Source organism: Pseudophryne corroboree, chromosome 4 (genome assembly GCF_028390025.1).
Source record: "Pseudophryne corroboree isolate aPseCor3 chromosome 4, aPseCor3.hap2, whole genome shotgun sequence".
Classification (NCBI taxonomy): Eukaryota; Metazoa; Chordata; class Amphibia; order Anura; family Myobatrachidae; genus Pseudophryne; species Pseudophryne corroboree.
The window spans coordinates 197,571,938-197,592,084 of record NC_086447.1 but is presented as its reverse complement, the minus strand read 5'-3'; the positions used below and the strand labels follow the sequence as shown (position 1 = coordinate 197,592,084).

The 20,147-nt window shown below is 40.9% G+C and overlaps 12 non-coding genes across 12 annotated transcripts; all 12 read left to right on the top strand.

The window, feature by feature from the left end:
• Positions 1-722: 722 nt before the first annotated feature.
• On the top strand, positions 723-795 carry TRNAF-GAA (transfer RNA phenylalanine (anticodon GAA)). Its single transcript has one exon. It is a non-coding gene; the product is annotated as a tRNA-Phe (tRNA).
• Positions 796-7,841: 7,046 nt separating this feature from the next.
• Positions 7,842-7,914, top strand: TRNAF-GAA (transfer RNA phenylalanine (anticodon GAA)). The gene has a single exon. It is a non-coding gene; the product is annotated as a tRNA-Phe (tRNA).
• An 812-nt stretch (positions 7,915-8,726) lies between these two features.
• Positions 8,727-8,799, top strand: TRNAF-GAA (transfer RNA phenylalanine (anticodon GAA)). Its single transcript has one exon. It is a non-coding gene; the product is annotated as a tRNA-Phe (tRNA).
• An 814-nt stretch (positions 8,800-9,613) lies between these two features.
• Positions 9,614-9,686, top strand: TRNAF-GAA (transfer RNA phenylalanine (anticodon GAA)). The gene has a single exon. It is a non-coding gene; the product is annotated as a tRNA-Phe (tRNA).
• Positions 9,687-11,371: 1,685 nt separating this feature from the next.
• TRNAF-GAA (transfer RNA phenylalanine (anticodon GAA)) lies at positions 11,372-11,444 on the top strand. The gene has a single exon. It is a non-coding gene; the product is annotated as a tRNA-Phe (tRNA).
• Positions 11,445-12,256: 812 nt separating this feature from the next.
• On the top strand, positions 12,257-12,329 carry TRNAF-GAA (transfer RNA phenylalanine (anticodon GAA)). The gene has a single exon. It is a non-coding gene; the product is annotated as a tRNA-Phe (tRNA).
• A 2,553-nt stretch (positions 12,330-14,882) lies between these two features.
• TRNAF-GAA (transfer RNA phenylalanine (anticodon GAA)) lies at positions 14,883-14,955 on the top strand. Its single transcript has one exon. It is a non-coding gene; the product is annotated as a tRNA-Phe (tRNA).
• An 812-nt stretch (positions 14,956-15,767) lies between these two features.
• TRNAF-GAA (transfer RNA phenylalanine (anticodon GAA)) lies at positions 15,768-15,840 on the top strand. Its single transcript has one exon. It is a non-coding gene; the product is annotated as a tRNA-Phe (tRNA).
• Positions 15,841-16,646: 806 nt separating this feature from the next.
• On the top strand, positions 16,647-16,719 carry TRNAF-GAA (transfer RNA phenylalanine (anticodon GAA)). Its single transcript has one exon. It is a non-coding gene; the product is annotated as a tRNA-Phe (tRNA).
• An 811-nt stretch (positions 16,720-17,530) lies between these two features.
• On the top strand, positions 17,531-17,603 carry TRNAF-GAA (transfer RNA phenylalanine (anticodon GAA)). Its single transcript has one exon. It is a non-coding gene; the product is annotated as a tRNA-Phe (tRNA).
• An 810-nt stretch (positions 17,604-18,413) lies between these two features.
• Positions 18,414-18,486, top strand: TRNAF-GAA (transfer RNA phenylalanine (anticodon GAA)). The gene has a single exon. It is a non-coding gene; the product is annotated as a tRNA-Phe (tRNA).
• Positions 18,487-19,298: 812 nt separating this feature from the next.
• On the top strand, positions 19,299-19,371 carry TRNAF-GAA (transfer RNA phenylalanine (anticodon GAA)). The gene has a single exon. It is a non-coding gene; the product is annotated as a tRNA-Phe (tRNA).
• Positions 19,372-20,147: the final 776 nt, after the last annotated feature.

Sequence of the window (20,147 nt, the reverse complement as noted above, 5' to 3'; positions counted from 1 at the left end):
TTCATGTTATTACAGTTTGCATTATTATTAGCTCCAATAAAAGAATTTCTTATTAGTAGAGCTTGGCGAAATAGCTCAGTTGTGACAACATTAGACTGAAGATCTAAGGGTGTCTTGTTCAATCCTGGGGTTTAGCATGGTTGGGTGTTTGCTTTTGCTACTGAATAGCAATTTAGCAGCAAAAACTGTTGTGTTCAGGTTTTGATCTTGAAAAGCATTTTATGTTATTTCAGTTTGCAAAATCTTTAGCTCCTAAAAAAAGACATTCTTATCAGTATAGCTTGCCAAAATAGCTCAGTTGTGAGAGCAATAGACTGAAGACCTTAAAATCCCTAGTACGATCGTGGGTTTCCACATGTTTGGGTGTTTGCAGTTTGTTATTGAGTAGCAATTCAGCAAAAAGAAATTTAGCAGCAGAAACTTTCATTTTCAGGTTTCGCCCTCTAGGACACTTGATGTTCTTTCAGTTTGCCTTATCTTAAACACCAAAAAAGACTTTCTAAACGCCAGACTTACACGCAATATCTCTTTTGTGAGAGCATTAAACTGAAGATCTAAAGGTCCTGGGTTCGATCCCAGGATTCGGCATGTTTAGTTGCTGTATTTTTGTTACAGAATAGCAATTTACCAGCAGAATCTTTCATTATCAGGTGTTGTTCATCAAGAACACTTAATGTACTTTTTTCCCCCAGCCTAAAACCCCAAATACGGCTTCACAATTAGCCGAAATAGCTCAGTTGGGAGAGCGTTAGACTGAAGATCTAAAGGTCCCTGGTTCGATCCCGGTTTTCGGCATATTTAGTTGCTGTTTTTTTGTTACAGAATAGCAATTTAGCAGCAGAAACTGCCGTGTTCAGGTTCTGGTCTTCAAGATCATTTCATGTTATTACAGTTTGCATTATTATTAGCCCCAATAAAATAATTTCTTATTAGTAGAGCTTGGCGAAATAGCTCAGTTGTGAGAACATTAGACTGAAGATCTAAGGGTGTCTTGTTCAATCCTGGGGTTTAGCATGGTTGGGTGTTTGCTTTTGCTACTGAATAGCAATTTAGCAGCAAAAACTGTTGTTTTCAGTTTTTGATCTTGAAAAACATTTTATGTTATTTCAGTTTGCAAAATCTTTAGCTCCAAAAAAAGACATTCTTATCAGTATAGCTTGCCAAAATAGCTCAGTTGTGAGAGCAATAGACTGAAGACCTTAAAATCCCTAGTACGATCGTGGGTTTCCACTAGAGATGAGCGCCTGAAATTTTTCGGGTTTTGTGTTTTGGTTTTGGGTTCGGTTCCGCGGCCGTGTTTTGGGTTCGAACGCGTTTTGGCAAAACCTCACCGAATTTTTTTTGTCGGATTCGGGTGTGTTTTGGATTCGCATGTTTTTTTCAAAAAACACTAAAAAACAGCTTAAATCATAGAATTTGGGGGTCATTTTGATCCCAAAGTATTATTAACCTCAAAAACCATAATTTACACTCATTTTCAGTCTATTCTGAATACCTCACACCTCACAATATTATTTTTAGTCCTAAAATTTGCACCGAGGTCGCTGTGTGAGTAAGATAAGCGACCCTAGTGGCCGACACAAACACCGGGCCCATCTAGGAGTGGCACTGCAGTGTCACGCAGGATGTCCCTTCCAAAAAACCCTCCCCAAACAGCACATGACGCAAAGAAAAAAAGAGGCGCAATGAGGTAGCTGTGTGAGTAAGATTAGCGACCCTAGTGGCCGACACAAACACCGGGCCCATCTAGGAGTGGCACTGCAGTGTCACGCAGGATGGCCCTTCCAAAAAACCCTCCCCAAACAGCACATGACGCAAAGAAAAAAAGAGGCGCAATGAGGTAGCTGTGTGAGTAAGATTAGCGACCCTAGTGGCCGACACAAACACCGGGCCCATCTAGGAGTGGCACTGCAGTGTCACGCAGGATGGCCCTTCCAAAAAACCCTCCCCAAACAGCACATGACGCAAAGAAAAAAAGAGGCGCAATGAGGTAGCTGACTGTGTGAGTAAGATTAGCGACCCTAGTGGCCGACACAAACACCGGGCCCATCTAGGAGTGGCACTGCAGTGTCACGCAGAATGTCCCTTCCAAAAAAACCCTCCCCAATCAGCACATGATGCAAAGAAAAAGAAAAGTAAAAAGAGGTGCAAGATGGAATTGTCCTTGGGCCCTCCCACCCACCCTTATGTTGTATAAACAAAACAGGACATGCACACTTTAACCAACCCATCATTTCAGTGACAGGGTCTGCCACACGACTGTGACTGATATGACGGGTTGGTTTGGACCCCCCCCAAAAAAGAAGCAATTAATCTCTCCTTGCACATACTGGCTCTACAGAGGCAAGATGTCCACCTCATCTTCACCCTCCGATATATCACCGTGTACATCCCCCTCCTCACAGATTATCAATTCGTCCCCACTGGAATCCACCATCTCAGCTCCCTGTGTACTTTGTGGAGGCAATTGCTGCTGGTCAATGTCTCCGCGGAGGAATTGATTATAATTCATTTTAATGAACATCATCTTCTCCACATTTTCTGGATGTAACCTCGTACGCCGATTGCTGACAAGGTGAGCGGCGGCACTAAACACTCTTTCGGAGTACACACTTGTGGGAGGGCAACTTAGGTAGAATAAAGCCAGTTTGTGCAAGGGCCTCCAAATTGCCTCTTTTTCCTGCCAGTATAAGTACGGACTGTGTGACGTGCCTACTTGGATGCGGTCACTCATATAATCCTCCACCATTCTATCAATGTTGAGAGAATCATATGCAGTGACAGTAGACGACATGTCCGTAATCGTTGTCAGGTCCTTCAGTCCGGACCAGATGTCAGCATCAGCAGTCGCTCCAGACTGCCCTGCATCACCGCCAGCGGGTGGGCTCGGAATTCTGAGCCTTTTCCTCGCACCCCCAGTTGCGGGAGAATGTGAAGGAGGAGATGTTGACAGGTCGCGTTCCGCTTGACTTGACAATTTTGTCACCAGCAGGTCTTTCAACCCCAGCAGACCTGTGTCTGCCGGAAAGAGAGATCCAAGGTAGGCTTTAAATCTAGGATCGAGCACGGTGGCCAAAATGTAGTGCTCTGATTTCAACAGATTGACCACCCGTGAATCCTTGTTAAGCGAATTAAGGGCTGCATCCACAAGTCCCACATGCCTAGCGGAATCGCTCCCTTTTAGCTCCTTCTTCAATGCCTCCAGCTTCTTCTGCAAAAGCCTGATGAGGGGAATGACCTGACTCAGGCTGGCAGTGTCTGAACTGACTTCACGTGTGGCAAGTTCAAAGGGCATCAGAACCTTGCACAACGTTGAAATCATTCTCCACTGCACTTGAGACAGGTGCATTCCATCTCCTATATCGTGCTCAATTGTATAGGCTTGAATGGCCTTTTGCTGCTCCTCCAACCTCTGAAGCATATAGAGGGTTGAATTCCACCTCGTTACCACTTCTTGCTTCAGATGATGGCAGGGCAGGTTCAGTAGTTTTTGGTGGTGCTCCAGTCTTCTGTACGTGGTGCCTGTACGCCGAAAGTGTCCCGCAATTTTTCTGGCCACCGACAGCATCTCTTGCACGCCCCTGTCGTTTTTTAAAAAATTCTGCACCACCAAATTCAAGGTATGTGCAAAACATGGGACGTGCTGGAATTTGCCCATATTTAATGCACACACAATATTGCTGGCGTTGTCCGATGCCACAAATCCACAGGAGAGTCCAATTGGGGTAAGCCATTCCGCGATGATCTTCCTCAGTTGCCGTAAGAGGTTTTCAGCTGTGTGCGTATTCTGGAAAGCGGTGATACAAAGCGTAGCCTGCCTAGGAAAGAGTTGGCGTTTGCGAGATGCTGCTACTGGTGCCGCCGCTGCTGTTCTTGCGGCGGGAGTCCATACATCTACCCAGTGGGCTGTCACAGTCATATAGTCCTGACCCTGCCCTGCTCCACTTGTCCACATGTCCGTGGTTAAGTGGACATTGGGTACAACTGCATTTTTTAGGAGACTGGTGAGTCTTTTTCTGACGTCCGTGTACATTCTCGGTATCGCCTGCCTAGAGAAGTGGAACCTAGATGGTATTTGGTAACGGGGGCACACTGCCTCAATAAATTGTCTAGTTCCCTGTGAACTAACGGCGGATACCGGACGCACGTCTAACACCAACATAGTTGTCAAGGACTCAGTTATCCGCTTTGCAGTAGGATGACTGCTGTGATATTTCATCTTCCTCGCAAAGGACTGTTGAACAGTCAATTGCTTACTGGAAGTAGTACAAGTGGGCTTACGACTTCCCCTCTGGGATGACCATCGACTCCCAGCGGCAACAACAGCAGCGCCAGCAGCAGTAGGCGTTACACGCAAGGATGCATCGGAGGAATCCCAGGCAGGAGAGGACTCGTCAGACTTGCCAGTGACATGGCCTGCAGGACTATTGGCATTCCTGGGGAAGGAGGAAATTGACACTGAGGGAGTTGGTGGGGTGGTTTGCGTGAGCTTGGTTACAAGAGGAAGGGATTTACTGGTCAGTGGACTGCTTCCGCTGTCACCCAAAGTTTTTGAACTTGTCACTGACTTATTATGAATGCGCTGCAGGTGACGTATAAGGGAGGATGTTCCGAGGTGGTTAACGTCCTTACCCCTACTTATTACAGCTTGACAAAGGGAACACACGGCTTGACACCTGTTGTCCGCATTTCTGGTGAAATACCTACACACCGAAGAGCTGATTTTTTTGGTATTTTCACCAGGCATGTCAACGGCCATATTCCTCCCACGGACAACAGGTGTCTCCCCGGGTGCCTGACTTAAACAAACCACCTCACCATCAGAATCCTCCTGGTCAATTTCCTCCCCAGCGCCAGCAACACCCATATCCTCCTCATCCTGGTGTACTTCAACACTGACATCTTCAATCTGACTATCAGGAACTGGACTGCGGGTGCTCCTTCCAGCACTTGCAGGGGGCGTGCAAATGGTGGAAGGCGCATGCTCTTCACGTCCAGTGTTGGGAAGGTCAGGCATCGCAACCGACACAATTGGACTCTCCTTGTGGATTTGGGATTTCAAAGAACGCACAGTTCTTTGCGGTGCTTTTGCCAGCTTGAGTCTTTTCAGTTTTCTAGCGAGAGGCTGAGTGCTTCCATCCTCATGTGAAGCTGAACCACTAGCCATGAACATAGGCCAGGGCCTCAGCCGTTCCTTGCCACTCCGTGTGGTAAATGGCATATTGGCAAGTTTACGCTTCTCCTCCGACAATTTTATTTTAGGTTTTGGAGTCCTTTTTTTACTGATATTTGGTGTTTTGGTTTTGACATGCTCTGTACTATGCCATTGGGCATCGGCCTTGGCAGATGACGTTGCTGGCATTTCATCGTCTCGGCCATGACTAGTGGCAGCAGCTTCAGCACGAGGTGGAAGTGGATCTTGATCTTTCCCTAATTTTGGAACCTCAACATTTTTGTTCTCCATATTTTAATAGGCACAACTAAAAGGCACCTCAGGTAAACAATGGAGATGGATGGATTGGATACTAGTATACAATTATGGACGGGCTGCCGAGTGCCGACACAGAGGTAGCCACAGCCGTGAACTACCGCACTGTACTGTGTCTGCTGCTAATATATAGACTGGTTGATAAAGAGATAGTATACTCGTAACTAGTATGTATGTATAAAGAAAGAAAAAAAACCACGGTTAGGTGGTATATACAATTATGGACGGGCTGCCGAGTGCCGACACAGAGGTAGCCACAGCCGTGAACTACCGCACTGTACTGTGTCTGCTGCTAATATATAGACTGGTTGATAAAGAGATAGTATACTCGTAACTAGTATGTATGTATAAAGAAAGAAAAAAAAACCACGGTTAGGTGGTATATACAATTATGGACGGGCTGCCGAGTGCCGACACAGAGGTAGCCACAGCCGTGAACTACCGCACTGTACTGTGTCTGCTGCTAATATATAGACTGGTTGATAAAGAGATAGTATACTCGTAACTAGTATGTATGTATAAAGAAAGAAAAAAAAACCACGGTTAGGTGGTATATACAATTATGGACGGGCTGCCGAGTGCCGACACAGAGGTAGCCACAGCCGTGAACTACCGCACTGTACTGTGTCTGCTGCTAATATATAGACTGGTTGATAAAGAGATAGTATACTCGTAACTAGTATGTATGTATAAATAAAGAAAAAAAAACCACGGTTAGGTGGTATATACAATTATGGACGGGCTGCCGAGTGCCGACACAGAGGTAGCCACAGCCGTGAACTACCGCACTGTACTGTGTCTGCTGCTAATATATAGACTGGTTGATAAAGAGATAGTATACTCGTAACTAGTATGTATGTATAAAGAAAGAAAAAAAAACCACGGTTAGGTGGTATATACAATTATGGACGGGCTGCCGAGTGCCGACACAGAGGTAGCCACAGCCGTGAACTACCGCACTGTACTGTGTCTGCTGCTAATATAGACTGGTTGATAAAGAGATAGTATACTACTAATATTATATACTGGTGGTCAGGTCACTGGTCACTAGTCACACTGGCAGTGGCACTCCTGCAGCAAAAGTGTGCACTGTTTAATTTTAATATAATATTATGTACTCCTGGCTCCTGCTATAACCTATAACTGGCACTGCAGTAGTGCTCCCCAGTCTCCCCCACAATTATAAGCTGTGTGAGCTGAGCAGTCAGACAGATATATAATATATATAGATGATGCAGCACACTGGCCTGAGCCTGAGCAGTGCACACAGATATGGTATGTGACTGACTGAGTCACTGTGTGTATCGCTTTTTTCAGGCAGAGAACGGATATATTAAATAAACTGCACTGTGTGTCTGGTGGTCACTCACTATATAATATATTATGTACTCCTGGCTCCTGCTATAACCTATAACTGGCACTGCAGTAGTGCTCCCCAGTCTCCCCCACAATTATATGCTGTGTGAGCTGAGCAGTCAGACAGATATATAATATTATATATAGATAATAGATGATGCAGCACACTGGCCTGAGCCTGAGCAGTGCACACAGATATGGTATGTGACTGAGTCACTGTGTGCTGTGTATCGCTTTTTTCAGGCAGAGAACGGATTATAAATAAAAGTGGTGGTCACTATCAGCAAAACTCTGCACTGTACACTACTGAGTACTCCTAATGCTCCCCAAAATTAGTAAATCAAGTGTCTAAACGGAGAGGACGCCAGCCACGTCCTCTCCCTATCAATCTCAATGCACGTGTGAAAATGGCGGCGACGCGCGGCTCCTTATATAGAATCCGAGTCTCGCGATAGAATCCGAGCCTCGCGAGAATCCGACAGCGTCATGATGACGTTCGGGCGCGCTCGGGTTAACCGAGCAAGGCGGGAAGATCCGAGTCGCTCGGACCCGTGAAAAAAAACATGAAGTTCTGGCGGGTTCGGATTCAGAGAAACCGAACCCGCTCATCTCTAGTTTCCACATGTTTGGGTGTTTGCATTTTGTTACTGAGTAGCAATTCAGCAAAAAGAAATTTAGCAGCAGAAACGTTTATTTTCAGGTTTCGCCCTCTAGGACACTTGATGTTCTTTCAGTTTGCCTTATCTTAAACACCAAAAAAGACTTTCCAAATGTCAGACGTAGCTGCAATAGCTCATTTGGGAGAGCATTAGACTGAATATCTATAAGTCCCTGGTTCGATCCCGGGTTTCGGCATGTTTAGTAGCTGTATTTTTGTTACAGAATAGCAATTTACCAGCAGAATCTTTCATTATAAGGTGTTGCTCTTCAAGAACACTTGATGCTCTTTTTTTCCCAACCTAAAACCCCAAATACGACTTCACATCTGTCACAATTAGCCGAAATAGCTCAGTTGGGAGAGCGTTAGACTGAAGATCTAAAGGTCCCTGGTTCGATCCCGGGTTTTTGCATATTTAGTTGCTGTTTTTTTGTTACAGAATAGCAATTTAGCAGCAGAAACTGCCGTGTTCAGGTTCTGGTCTTCAAGATCATTTCATGTTATTACAGTTTGCATTATTATTAGCCCCAATAAAAGAATTTCTTATTAGTAGAGCTTGGCGAAATAGCTCAGTTGTGACAACATTAGACTGAAGATCTAAGGGTGTCTTGTTCAATCCTGGGGTTTAGCATGGTTGGGTGTTTGCTTTTGCTACTGAATAGCAATTTAGCAGCAAAAACTGTTGTTTTCAGTTTTTGATCTTGAAAAACATTTTATGTTATTTCAGTTTGCAAAATCTTTAGCTCCAAAAAAAAAGACATTCTTATCAGTATAGCTTGCCAAAATAGCTCAGTTGTGAGAGTAATAGACTGAAGACCTTAAAATCCCTAGTACGATCGTGGGTTTCCACATGTTTGGGTGTTTGCATTTTGTTACTGAGTAGCAATTCAGCAAAAAGAAATTTAGCAGCAGAAACGTTTATTTTCAGGTTTCGCCCTCTAGGACACTTGATGTTCTTTCAGTTTGCCTTATCTTAAACACCAAAAAAGACTTTCCCAATGTCAGACGTAGCTGCAATAGCTCATTTGGGAGAGCATTAGACTGAAGATCTATAAGTCCCTGGTTCGATCCCGGGTTTCGGCATGTTTAGTAGCTGTATTTTTGTTACAGAATAGCAATTTACCAGCAGAATCTTTCATTATAAGGTGTTGCTCTTCAAGAACACTTGATGCTCTTTTTTCCCAACCTAAAACCCCAAATACGACTTCACATCTGTCACAATTAGCCGAAATAGCTCAGTTGGGAGAGCGTTAGACTGAAGATCTAAAGGTCCCTGGTTCGATCCCGGGTTTCGGCATGTTTAGTTGCTGTTTTTTTTGTTACAGAATAGCAATTTAGCAGCAGAAACTGCCGTGTTCAGGTTCTGGTCTTCAAGAACATTTCATGTTATTACAGTTTGCATTATTATTAGCCCCAATAAAAGAATTTCTTATTAGTAGAGCTTGGCGAAATAGCTCAGTTGTGACAACATTAGACTGAAGATCTAAGGGTGTCTTGTTCAATCCTGGGGTTTAGCATGGTTGGGTGTTTGCTTTTGCTACTGAATAGCAATTTAGCAGCAAAAACTATTGTGTTCAGGTTTTGATCTTGAAAAGCATTTTATGTTATTTCAGTTTGCAAAATCTTTAGCTCCTAAAAAAAGACATTCTTATCAGTATAGCTTGCCAAAATAGCTCAGTTGTGAGAGCAATAGACTGAAGACCTTAAAATCCCTAGTACGATCGTGGGTTTCCACATGTTTGGGTGTTTGCAGTTTGTTACTGAGTAGCAATTCAGCAAAAAGAAATTTAGCAGCAGAAACTTTCATTTTCAGGTTTCGCCCTCTAGGACACTTGATGTTCTTTCAGTTTGCCTTATCTTAAACACCAAAAAAGACTTTCTAAACGCCAGACTTACACGCAATATCTCTTTTGTGAGAGCATTAAACTGAAGATCTAAAGGTCCTGGGTTCGATCCCAGGATTCGGCATGTTTAGTTGCTGTATTTTTGTTACAGAATAGCAATTTACCAGCAGAATCTTTCATTATCAGGTGTTGTTCATCAAGAACACTTAATGCTCTTTTTTTTCCCAGCCTAAAACCCCAAATACGGCTTGACATCTTTCACAATTAGCCGAAATAACTCAGTTGGGAGAGCGTTAGACTGAAGATCTAAAGGTCCCTGGTTCGATCCCGGGTTTCGGCATATTTAGTTGCTGTTTTTTGTTACAGAATAGCAATTTAGCAGCAGAAACTGCCGTGTTCAGGTTCTGGTCTTCAAGATTATTTCATGTTATTACAGTTTGCATTATTATTAGCCCCAATAAAAGAATTTCTTATTAGTAGAGCTTGGCGAAATAGCTCAGTTGTGACAACATTAGACTGAAGATCTAAGGGTGTCTTGTTCAATCCTGGGGTTTAGCATGGTTGGGTGTTTGCTTTTGCTACTGAATAGCAATTTAGCAGCAAAAACTGTTGTTTTCAGTTTTTGATCTTGAAAAACATTTTATGTTATTTCAGTTTGCAAAATCTTTAGCTCCAAAAAAAGACATTCTTATCAGTATAGCTTGCCAAAATAGCTCAGTTGTGAGAGCAATAGACTGAAGACCTTAAAATCCCTAGTACGATCGTGGGTTTCCACATGTTTGGGTGTTTGCATTTTGTTACTGAGTAGCAATTCAGCAAAAAGAAATTTAGCAGCAGAAACGTTTATTTTCAGGTTTCGCCCTCTAGGACACTTGATGTTCTTTCAGTTTGCCTTATCTTAAACACCAAAAAAGACTTCCCAAATGTCAGAAGTAGCTGCAATAGCTCATTTGGGAGAGCATTAGACTGAAGATCTATAAGTCCCTGGTTCGATCCCGGGTTTCGGCATGTTTAGTAGCTGTATTTTTGTTACAGAATAGCAATTTACCAGCAGAATCTTTCATTATAAGGTGTTGCTCTTCAAGAACACTAGATGCTCTTTTTTTCCAAACCTAAAACCCCAAATACGACTTCACATCTGTCACAATTAGCCGAAATAGCTCAGTTGGGAGAGCGTTAGACTGAAGATCTAAAGATCCCGGGTTTCGGCATATTTAGTTGCTGTTTTTTTGTTACAGAATAGCAATTTAGCAGCAGAAACTGCCGTGTTCAGGTTCTGGTCCTCAAGAACATTTCATGTTATTACAGTTTGCATTATTATTAGCCCCAATAAAATAATTTCTTATTAGTAGAGCTTGGCGAAATAGCTCAGTTGTGACAACATTAGACTGAAGATCTAAGGGTGTCTTGTTCAATCCTGGGGTTTAGCATGGTTGGGTGTTTGCTTTTGCTACTGAATAGCAATTTAGCAGCAAAAACTGTTGTGTTCAGGTTTTGATCTTGAAAAGCATTTTATGTTATTTCAGTTTGCAAAATCTTTAGCTCCTAAAAAAAGACATTCTTATCAGTATAGCTTGCCAAAATAGCTCAGTTGTGAGAGCAATAGACTGAAGACCTTAAAATCCCTAGTACGATCGTGGGTTTCCACATGTTTGGGTGTTTGCAGTTTGTTGCTGAGTAGCAATTCAGCAAAAAGAAATTTAGCAGCAGAAACTTTCATTTTCAGGTTTCGCCCTCTAGGACACTTGATGTTCTTTCAGTTTGCCTTATCTTAAACACCAAAAAAAGACTTTATAAACGTCAGACTTACACGCAATATCTCTTTTGTGAGAGCATTAAACTGAAGATCTAAAGGTCTTGGGTTCGATCCCAGGATTCGGCATGTTTAGTTGCTGTATTTTTGTTACAGAATAGCAATTTACCAGCAGAATCTTTCATTATCAGGTGTTGTTCATCAAGAACACTTAATGCTCTTTTTTTTCCCAGCCTAAAACCCCAAATACGGCTTGACATCTTTCACAATTAGCCGAAATAGCTCAGTTGGGAGAGCGTTAGACTGAAGATCTAAAGGTCCCTGGTTCGACTCCGGTTTTCGGCATATTTAGTTGCTGTTTTTTTGTTACAGAATAGCAATTTAGCAGCAGAAACTGCCGTGTTCAGGTTCTGGTCTTCAAGATCATTTCATGTTATTACAGTTTGCATTATTATTTGCCCCAATAAAAGAATTTCTTATTAGTAGAGCTTGGCGAAATAGCTCAGTTGTGAGAACATTAGACTGAAGATCTAAGGGTGTCTTGTTCAATCCTGGGGTTTAGCATGGTTGGGTGTTTGCTTTTGCTACTGAATAGCAATTTAGCAGCAAAAACTGTTGTTTTCAGATTTTGATCTTGAAAAACATTTTATGTTATTTCAGTTTGCAAAATCTTTAGCTCCAAAAAAAAGACATTCTTATCAGTATAGCTTGCCAAAATAGCTCAGTTGTGAGAGCAATAGACTGAAGACCTTAAAATCCCTAGTACGATCGTGGGTTTCCACATGTTTGGGTGTTTGCATTTTGTTACTGAGAAGCAATTCAGCAAAAAGAAATTTAGCAGCAGAAACGTTTATTTTCAGGTTTCGCCCTCTAGGACACTTGATGTTCTTTCAGTTTGCCTTATCTTAAACACCAAAAAAGACTTTCCAAATGTCAGACGTAGCTGCAATAGCTCATTTGGGAGAGCATTAGACTGAAGATCTATAAGTCCCTGGTTCGATCCCGGGTTTTGGCATGTTTAGTAGCTGTATTTTTGTTACAGAATAGCAATTTACCGGCAGAATCTTTCATTATAAGGTGTTGCTCTTCAAGAACACTTGATGCTCTTTTTTTCCCAACCTAAAAAACCAAATACGACTTCACATCTGTCACAATTAGCCGAAATAGCTCAGTTGGGAGAGCGTTAGACTGAAGATCTGAAGGTCCCTGGTTCGATCCCTGGTTTCGGCATATTTAGTTGCTGTTTTTTTTGTTACAGAATAGCAATTTAGCAGCAGAAACTGCCGTGTTCAGGTTCTGGTCTTCAAGAACATTTCATGTTATTACAGTTTGCATTATTATTAGCCCCAATAAAAGAATTTCATATTAGTAGAGCTTGGCAAAATAGCTCAGTTGTGACAACATTAGACTGAAGATCTAAGGGTGTCTTGTTCAATCCTGGGGTTTAGCATGGTTGGGTGTTTGCTTTTGCTACTGAATAGCAATTTAGCAGCAAAAACTGTTGTGTTCAGGTTTTGATCTTGAAAAGCATTTTATGTTATTTCAGTTTGCAAAATCTTTAGCTCCTAAAAAAAGACATTCTTATCAGTATAGCTTGCCAAAATAGCTCAGTTGTGAGAGCAATAGACTGAAGACCGTAAAATCCCTAGTAAGATCGTGGGTTTCCCACATGTTTGGGTGTTTGCAGTTTGTTACTGAGTAGCAATTCAGCAAAAAGAAATTTATCAGCAGAAACTTTCATTTTCAGGTTTCGCCCTCTAGGACACTTGATGTTCTATCAGTTTGCCTTATCTAAAACACCAAAAAAGACTTTCTAAACGTCAGACTTACACGCAATATCTCTTTTGTGAGAGCATTAAACTGAAGATCTAAAGGTCCTGGGTTCGATCCCAAGATTCGGCATGTTTAGTTGCTGTATTTTTGTTACAGAATAGCAATTTACCAGCAGAATCTTTCATTATCAGGTGTTGTTCATCAAGAACACTTAATGCACTTTTTTCCCCCAGCCTAAAACCCCAAATACGGCTTCACAATTAGCCGAAATAGCTCAGTTGGGAGAGCGTTAGACTGAAGATCTAAAGGTCCCGGGTTTCGGCATATTTAGTTGCTGTTTTTTTGTTACAGAATAGCAATTTAGCAGCAGAAACTGCCGAGTTCAGGTTCTGGTCTTCAAGATCATTTCATGTTATTACAGTTTGCATTATTATTAGCCCCAATAAAAGAATTTCTTATTAGTAGAGCTTGGCGAAATAGCTCAGTTGTGACAACATTAGACTGAAGATCTAAGGGTGTCTTGTTCAATCCTGGGGTTTAGCATGGTTGGGTGTTTGCTTTTGCTACTGAATAGCAATTTAGCAGCAAAAACTGTTGTTTTCAGTTTTTGATCTTGAAAAACATTTTATGTTATTTCAGTTTGCAAAATCTTTAGCTCCAAAAAAAGACATTCTTATCAGTATAGCTTGCCAAAATAGCTCAGTTGTGAGAGCAATAGACTGAAGACCTTAAAATCCCTAGTACGATCGTGGGTTTCCACATGTTTGGGTGTTTGCATTTTGTTACTGAGTAGCAATTCAGCAAAAAGAAATTTAGCAGCAGAAACGTTTATTTTCAGGTTTTGCCCTCTAGGACACTTGATGTTCTTTCAGTTTGCCTTATCTTAAACACCAAAAAAGACTTTCCAAATGTCAGACGTAGCTGCAATCGGTCATTTGGGAGAGCATTAGACTGAAGATCTATAAGTCCCTGGTTCGATCCCGGGTTTCGGCATGTTTAGAAGCTGTATTTATGTTACAGAATAGCAATTTACCAGCAGAATCTTTCATTATAAGGTGTTGCTCTTCAAGAACACTTGATGCTCTTTTTTTCCCAACCTAAAACCCCAAATACGACTTCACATCTTTCACAATTAGCCGATATAGCTCAGTTGGGAGAGCGTTAGACTGAAGATCTAAAGATCCCGGGTTTCGGCATATTTAGTTGCTGTTTTTTTTGTTACAGAATAGCAATTTAGCAGCAGAAACTGCCGTGTTCAGGTTCTGGTCTTCAAGAACATTTCATGTTATTACAGTTTGCATTATTATTAGCCCCAATAAAAGAATTTCTTATTAGTAGAGCTTGGCAAAACAGCTCAGTTGTGACAACATTAGACTGAAGATCTAAGGGTGTCTTGTTCAATCCTGGGGTTTAGCATGGTTGGGTGTTTGATTTTGCTACTGAATAGCAATTTAGCAGCAAAAAATGTTGTGTTCAGGTTTTGATCTTGAAAAGCATTTTATGTTATTTCAGTTTGCAAAATCTTTAGCTCCTAAAAAAAGACATTCTTATCAGTATAGCTTGCCAAAATAGCTCAGTTGTGAGAGCAATAGACTGAAGACCTTAAAATCCCTAGTACGATCGTGGGTTTCCACATGTTTGGGTGTTTGCAGTTTGTTACTGAGTAGCAATTCAGCAAAAAGAAATTTAGCAGCAGGAACTTTCATTTTCAGGGTTCGCCCTCTAGGACACTTGATGTTCTTTCAGTTTGCCTTATCTTAAACACCAAAAAAGACTTTCTAAACGTCAGACTTACACGCAATAGCTCTTTTGTGAGAGCATTAAACTGAAGATCTAAAGGTCCTGGGTTCGATCCCAGGATTCGGCATGTTTAGTTGCTGTATTTTTGTTACAGAATAGCAATTTACCAGCAGAATCTTTCATTATCAGGTGTTGTTCATCAAGAACACTTAATGCTCTTTTTTTCCCCTGCCTAAAACCCCAAATACGGCTTGACATCTTTCACAATTAGCCGAAATAGCTCCGTTGGGAGAGCGTTAGACTGAAGATCTAAAGGTCCCTGGTTCTATCCCGGGTTTCAGCATATTTAGTTGCTGTTTTTTTGTTACAGAATAGCAATTTAGCAGCAGAAACTGCCGTGTTCAGGTTCTGGTCTTCAAGATCATTTCATGTTATTACAGTTTGCATTATTATTAGCCCCAATAAAATAATTTCTTATTAGTAGAGCTTGGCGAAATAGCTCAGTTGTGACAACATTAGACTGAAGATCTAAGGGTGTCTTGTTCAATCCTGGGGTTTAGCATGGTTGGGTGTTTGCTTTTGCTACTGAATAGCAATTTAGCAGCAAAAACTGTTGTGTTCAGGTTTTGATCTTGAAAAGCATTTTATGTTATTTCAGTTTGCAAAATCTTTAGCTCCTAAAAAAAGACATTCTTATCAGTATAGCTTGCCAAAATAGCTCAGTTGTGAGAGCAATAGACTGAAGACCTTAAAATCCCTAGTACGATCGTGGGTTTCCACATGTTTGGGTGTTTGCAGTTTGTTACTGAGTAGCAATTCAGCAAAAAGAAATTTAGCAGCAGGAACTTTCATTTTCAGGTTTCGCCCTCTAGGACACTTGATGTTCTTTCAGTTTGCCTTATCTTAAACACCAAAAAAGACTTTCCAAATGTCAGACGTAGCTGCAATAGCTCATTTGGGAGAGCATTAGACTGAAGATCTATAAGTCCCTGGTTCGATCTCTGGTTTCGGCATGTTTAGTAGCTGTATTTTTGTTACAGAATAGCAATTTACCAGCAGAATCTTTCATTATAAGGTGTTGCTCTTCAAGAACACTTGATGCTCTTTTTTTCCCAACCTAAAACCCCAAATACGACTTCACATCTGTCACAATTAGCAGAAATAGCTCAGTTGGGAGAGCGTTAGATTGAAGATCTAAAGGGCCCTGGTTCGATCCCTGGTTTCGGCATATTTAGTTGCTGTTTTTTTTGTTACAGAATAGCAATTTAGCAGCAGAAACTGCCGTGTTCAGGTTCTGGTCTTCAAGAACATTTCATGTTATTACAGTTTGCATTATTATTAGCCCCAATAAAAGAATTTCATATTAGTAGAGCTTGGCAAAATAGCTCAGTTGTGACAACATTAGACTGAAGATCTAAGGGTGTCTTGTTCAATCCTGGGGTTTAGCATGGTTGGGTGTTTGCTTTTGCTACTGAATAGCAATTTAGCAGCAAAAACTGTTGTGTTCAGGTTTTGATCTTGAAAAACATTTTATGTTATTTTAGTTTGCAAAATCTTTAGCTCCTTAAAAAAAGACATTCTTATCAGTATAGCTTGCCAAAATAGCTCAGTTGTGAGAGCAATAGACTGAAGACCGTAAAATCCCTAGTAAGATCGTGGGTTTCCACATGTTTGGGTGTTTGCAGTTTGTTACTGAGTAGCAATTCAGCAAAAAGAAATTTATCAGCAGAAACTTTCATTTTCAGGTTTCGCCCTCTAGGACACTTGATGTTCTATCAGTTTGCCTTATCTTAAACACCAAAAAAGACTTTCTAAACGTCAGACTTACACGCAATATCTCTTTTGTGAGAGCATTAAACTGAAGATCTAAACGTCCTGGGTTCGATCCCAAGATTCGGCATGTTTAGTTGCTGTATTTTTGTTACAGAATAGCAATTTACCAGCAGAATCTTTCATTATCAGGTGTTGTTCATCAAGAACACTTAATGCACTTTTTTCCCCCAGCCTAAAACCCCAAATACGGCTTCACAATTAGCCGAAATAGCTCAGTTGGGAGAGCGTTAGACTGAAGATCTAAAGGTCCCTGGTTCGATCCCGGGTTTCGGCATATTTAGTTGCTGTTTTTTTGTTACAGAATAGCAATTTAGCAGCAGAAACTGCCGAGTTCAGGTTCTGGTCTTCAAGATCATTTCATGTTATTACAGTTTGCATTATTATTAGCCCCAATAAAATAATTTCTTATTAGTAGAGCTTGGCGAAATAGCTCAGTTGTGAGAACATTAGACTGAAGATCTAAGGGTGTCTTGTTCAATCCTGGGGTTTAGCATGGTTGGGTGTTTGCTTTTGCTACTGAATAGCAATTTAGCAGCAAAAACTGTTGTTTTCAGTTTTTGATCTTGAAAAACATTTTATGTTATTTCAGTTTGCAAAATCTTTAGCTCCAAAAAAAGACATTCTTATCAGTATAGCTTGCCAAAATAGCTCAGTTGTGAGAGCAATAGACTGAAGACCTTAAAATCCCTAGTACGATCGTGGGTTTCCACATGTTTGGGTGTTTGCATTTTGTTACTGAGTAGCAATTCAGCAAAAAGAAATTTAGCAGCAGAAACGTTTATTTTCAGGTTTCGCCCTCTAGGACACTTGATGTTCTTTCAGTTTGCCTTATCTTAAACACCAAAAAAGACTTTCCAAATGTCAGACGTAGCTGCAATAGCTCATTTGGGAGAGCATTAGACTGAAGCTCTATAAGTCCCTGGTTCGATCCCGGGTTTCGGCATGTTTAGTAGCTGTATTTTTGTTACAGAATAGCAATTTACCAGCAGAATCTTTCATTATAAGGTGTTGCTCTTCAAGAACACTTGATGCTCTTTTTTTCCCAACCTAAAACCCCAAATACGACTTCACATCTTTCACAATTAGCCGAAATAGCTCAGTTGGGAGAGCGTTAGACTGAAGATCTAAAGGTCCCTGGTTCGATCCCGGGTTTTGGCATATTTAGTTGCTGTTTTTTGTTACAGAATAGCAATTTAGCAGCAGAAACTGCCGTGTTCAGGTTCTGGTCTTCAAGATCATTTCATGTTATTACAGTTTGCATTATTATTAGCCCCAATAAAAGAATTTCTTATTAGTAGAGCTTGGCGAAATAGCTCAGTTGTGAGAACATTAGACTGAAGATCTAAGGGTGTCTTGTTCAATCCTGGGGTTTAGCATGGTTGGGTGTTTGCTTTTGCTACTGAATAGCAATTTAGCAGCAAAAACTGTTGTGTTCAGGTTTTGATCTTGAAAAGCATTTTATGTTATTTCAGTTTGCAAAATCTTTAGCTCCTAAAAAAGACATTCTTATCAGTTTAGCTTGCCAAAATAGCTCAGTTGTGAGAGCAATAGACTGAAGACCTTAAAATCCCTAGTACGATCGTGGGTTTCCACATGTTTGGGTGTTTGCAGTTTGTTACTGAGTAGCAATTCAGCAAAAAGAAATTTAGCAGCAGAAACTTTCATTTTCAGGTTTCGCCCTCTAGGACACTTGATGTTCTTTCAGTTTGCCTTATCTTAAACACCAAAAAAGACTTTCCAAATGTCAGACGTAGCTGCAATAGCTCATTTGGGAGAGCATTAGACTGAAGATCTATAAGTCCCTGGTTCGATCCCGGGTTTCGGCATGTTTAGTAGCTATGTTTTTGTTACAGAATAGCAATTTACCAGCAGAATCTTTCATTATAAGGTATTGCTCTTCAAGAACACTTGATGCTCTTTTTTTCCCAACCTAAAACCCCAAATACGACTTCACATCTGTCACAATTAGCCGAAATAGCTCAGTTGGGAGAGCGTTAGACTGAAGATCTAAAGGTCCCTGGTTCGATCCCGGGTTTCAGCATATTTAGTTGCTGTTTTTTTGTTACAGAATAGCAATTTAGCAGCAGAAACTGCCGTGTTCAGGTACTGGTCTTCAAGATCATTTCATGTTATTACAGTTTGCATTATTATTAGCCCCAATAAAATAATTTCTTATTAGTAGAGCTTGGCGAAATAGCTCAGTTGTGACAACATTAGACTGAAGATCTAAGGGTGTCTTGTTCAATCCTGGGGTTTAGCATGGTTGGGTGTTTGCTTTTGCTACTGAATAGCAATTTAGCAGCAAAAACTGTTGTGTTCAGGTTTTGATCTTGAAAAGCATTTTATGTTATTTCAGTTTGCAAAATCTTTAGCTCCTAAAAAAAGACATTCTTATCAGTATAGCTTGCCAAAATAGCTCAGTTGTGAGAGCAATAGACTGAAGACCTTAAAATCCCTAGTACGATCGTGGGTTTCCACATGTTTGGGTGTTTGCAGTTTGTTACTGAGTAGCAATTCAGCAAAAAGAAATTTAGCAGCAGGAACTTTCATTTTCAGGTTTCGCCCTCTAGGACACTTGATGTTCTTTCAGTTTGCCTTATCTTAAACACCAAAAAAGACTTTCCAAATGTCAGATGTAGCTGCAATAGCTTATTTGGGAGAGCATTAGACTGAAGATCTATAAGTCCCTGGTTCGATCCCGGGTTTCGGCATGTTTAGTAGCTGTATTTTTGTTACAGAATAGCAATTTACCAGCAGAATCTTTCATTATAAGGTGTTGCTCTTCAAGAACACTTGATGCTCTTTTTTTCCCAACCTAAAACCCCAAATACGACGTCACATCTGTCACAATTAGCCGAAATAGCTCAGTTGGGAGAGCGTTAGATTGAAGATCTAAAGGTCCCTGGTTCGATCCCGGGTTTCGGCATATTTAGTTGCTGTTTTTTTTGTTACAGAATAGCAATTTAGCAGCAGAAACTGCCGTGTTCAGGTTCTGGTCTTCAAGAACATTTCATGTTATTACAGTTTGCATTATTATTAGCCCCAATAAAAGAATTTCTTATTAGTAGAGCTTGGCGAAATAGCTCAGTTGTGACAACATTAGACTGAAGATCTAAGGGTGTCTTGTTCAATCCTGGGGTTTAGCATGGTTGGGTGTTTGCTTTTGCTACTGAATAGCAATTTAGCAGCAAAAACTGTTGTGTTCAGGTTTTGATCTTGAAAAGCATTTTATGTTATTTCAGTTTGCAAAATCTTTAGCTCCTAAAAAAAGACATTCTTATCAGTATAGCTTGCCAAAATAGCTCAGTTGTGAGAGCAATAGACTGAAGACCGTAAAATCCCTAGTAAGATCGTGGGTTTCCACATGTTTGGGTGTTTGCAGTTTGTTACTGAGTAGCAATTCAGCAAAAAGAAATTTATCAGCAGAAACTTTCATTTTCAGGTTTCGCCCTCTAGGACACTTGATGTTCTATCAGTTTGCCTTATCTTAAACACCAAAAAAGACTTTCTAGACGTCAGACTTACACGCAATAGCTCTTTTGTGAGAGCATTAAACTGAAGATCTAAAGGTCCTGGGTTCGATCCCAAGATTCGGCATGTTTAGTAGCTGTATTTTTGTTACAGAATAGCAATTTACCAGCATAATCTTTCATTATCAGGTGTTGTTCATCAAGAACACTTAATGCACTTTTTTTCCCCAGC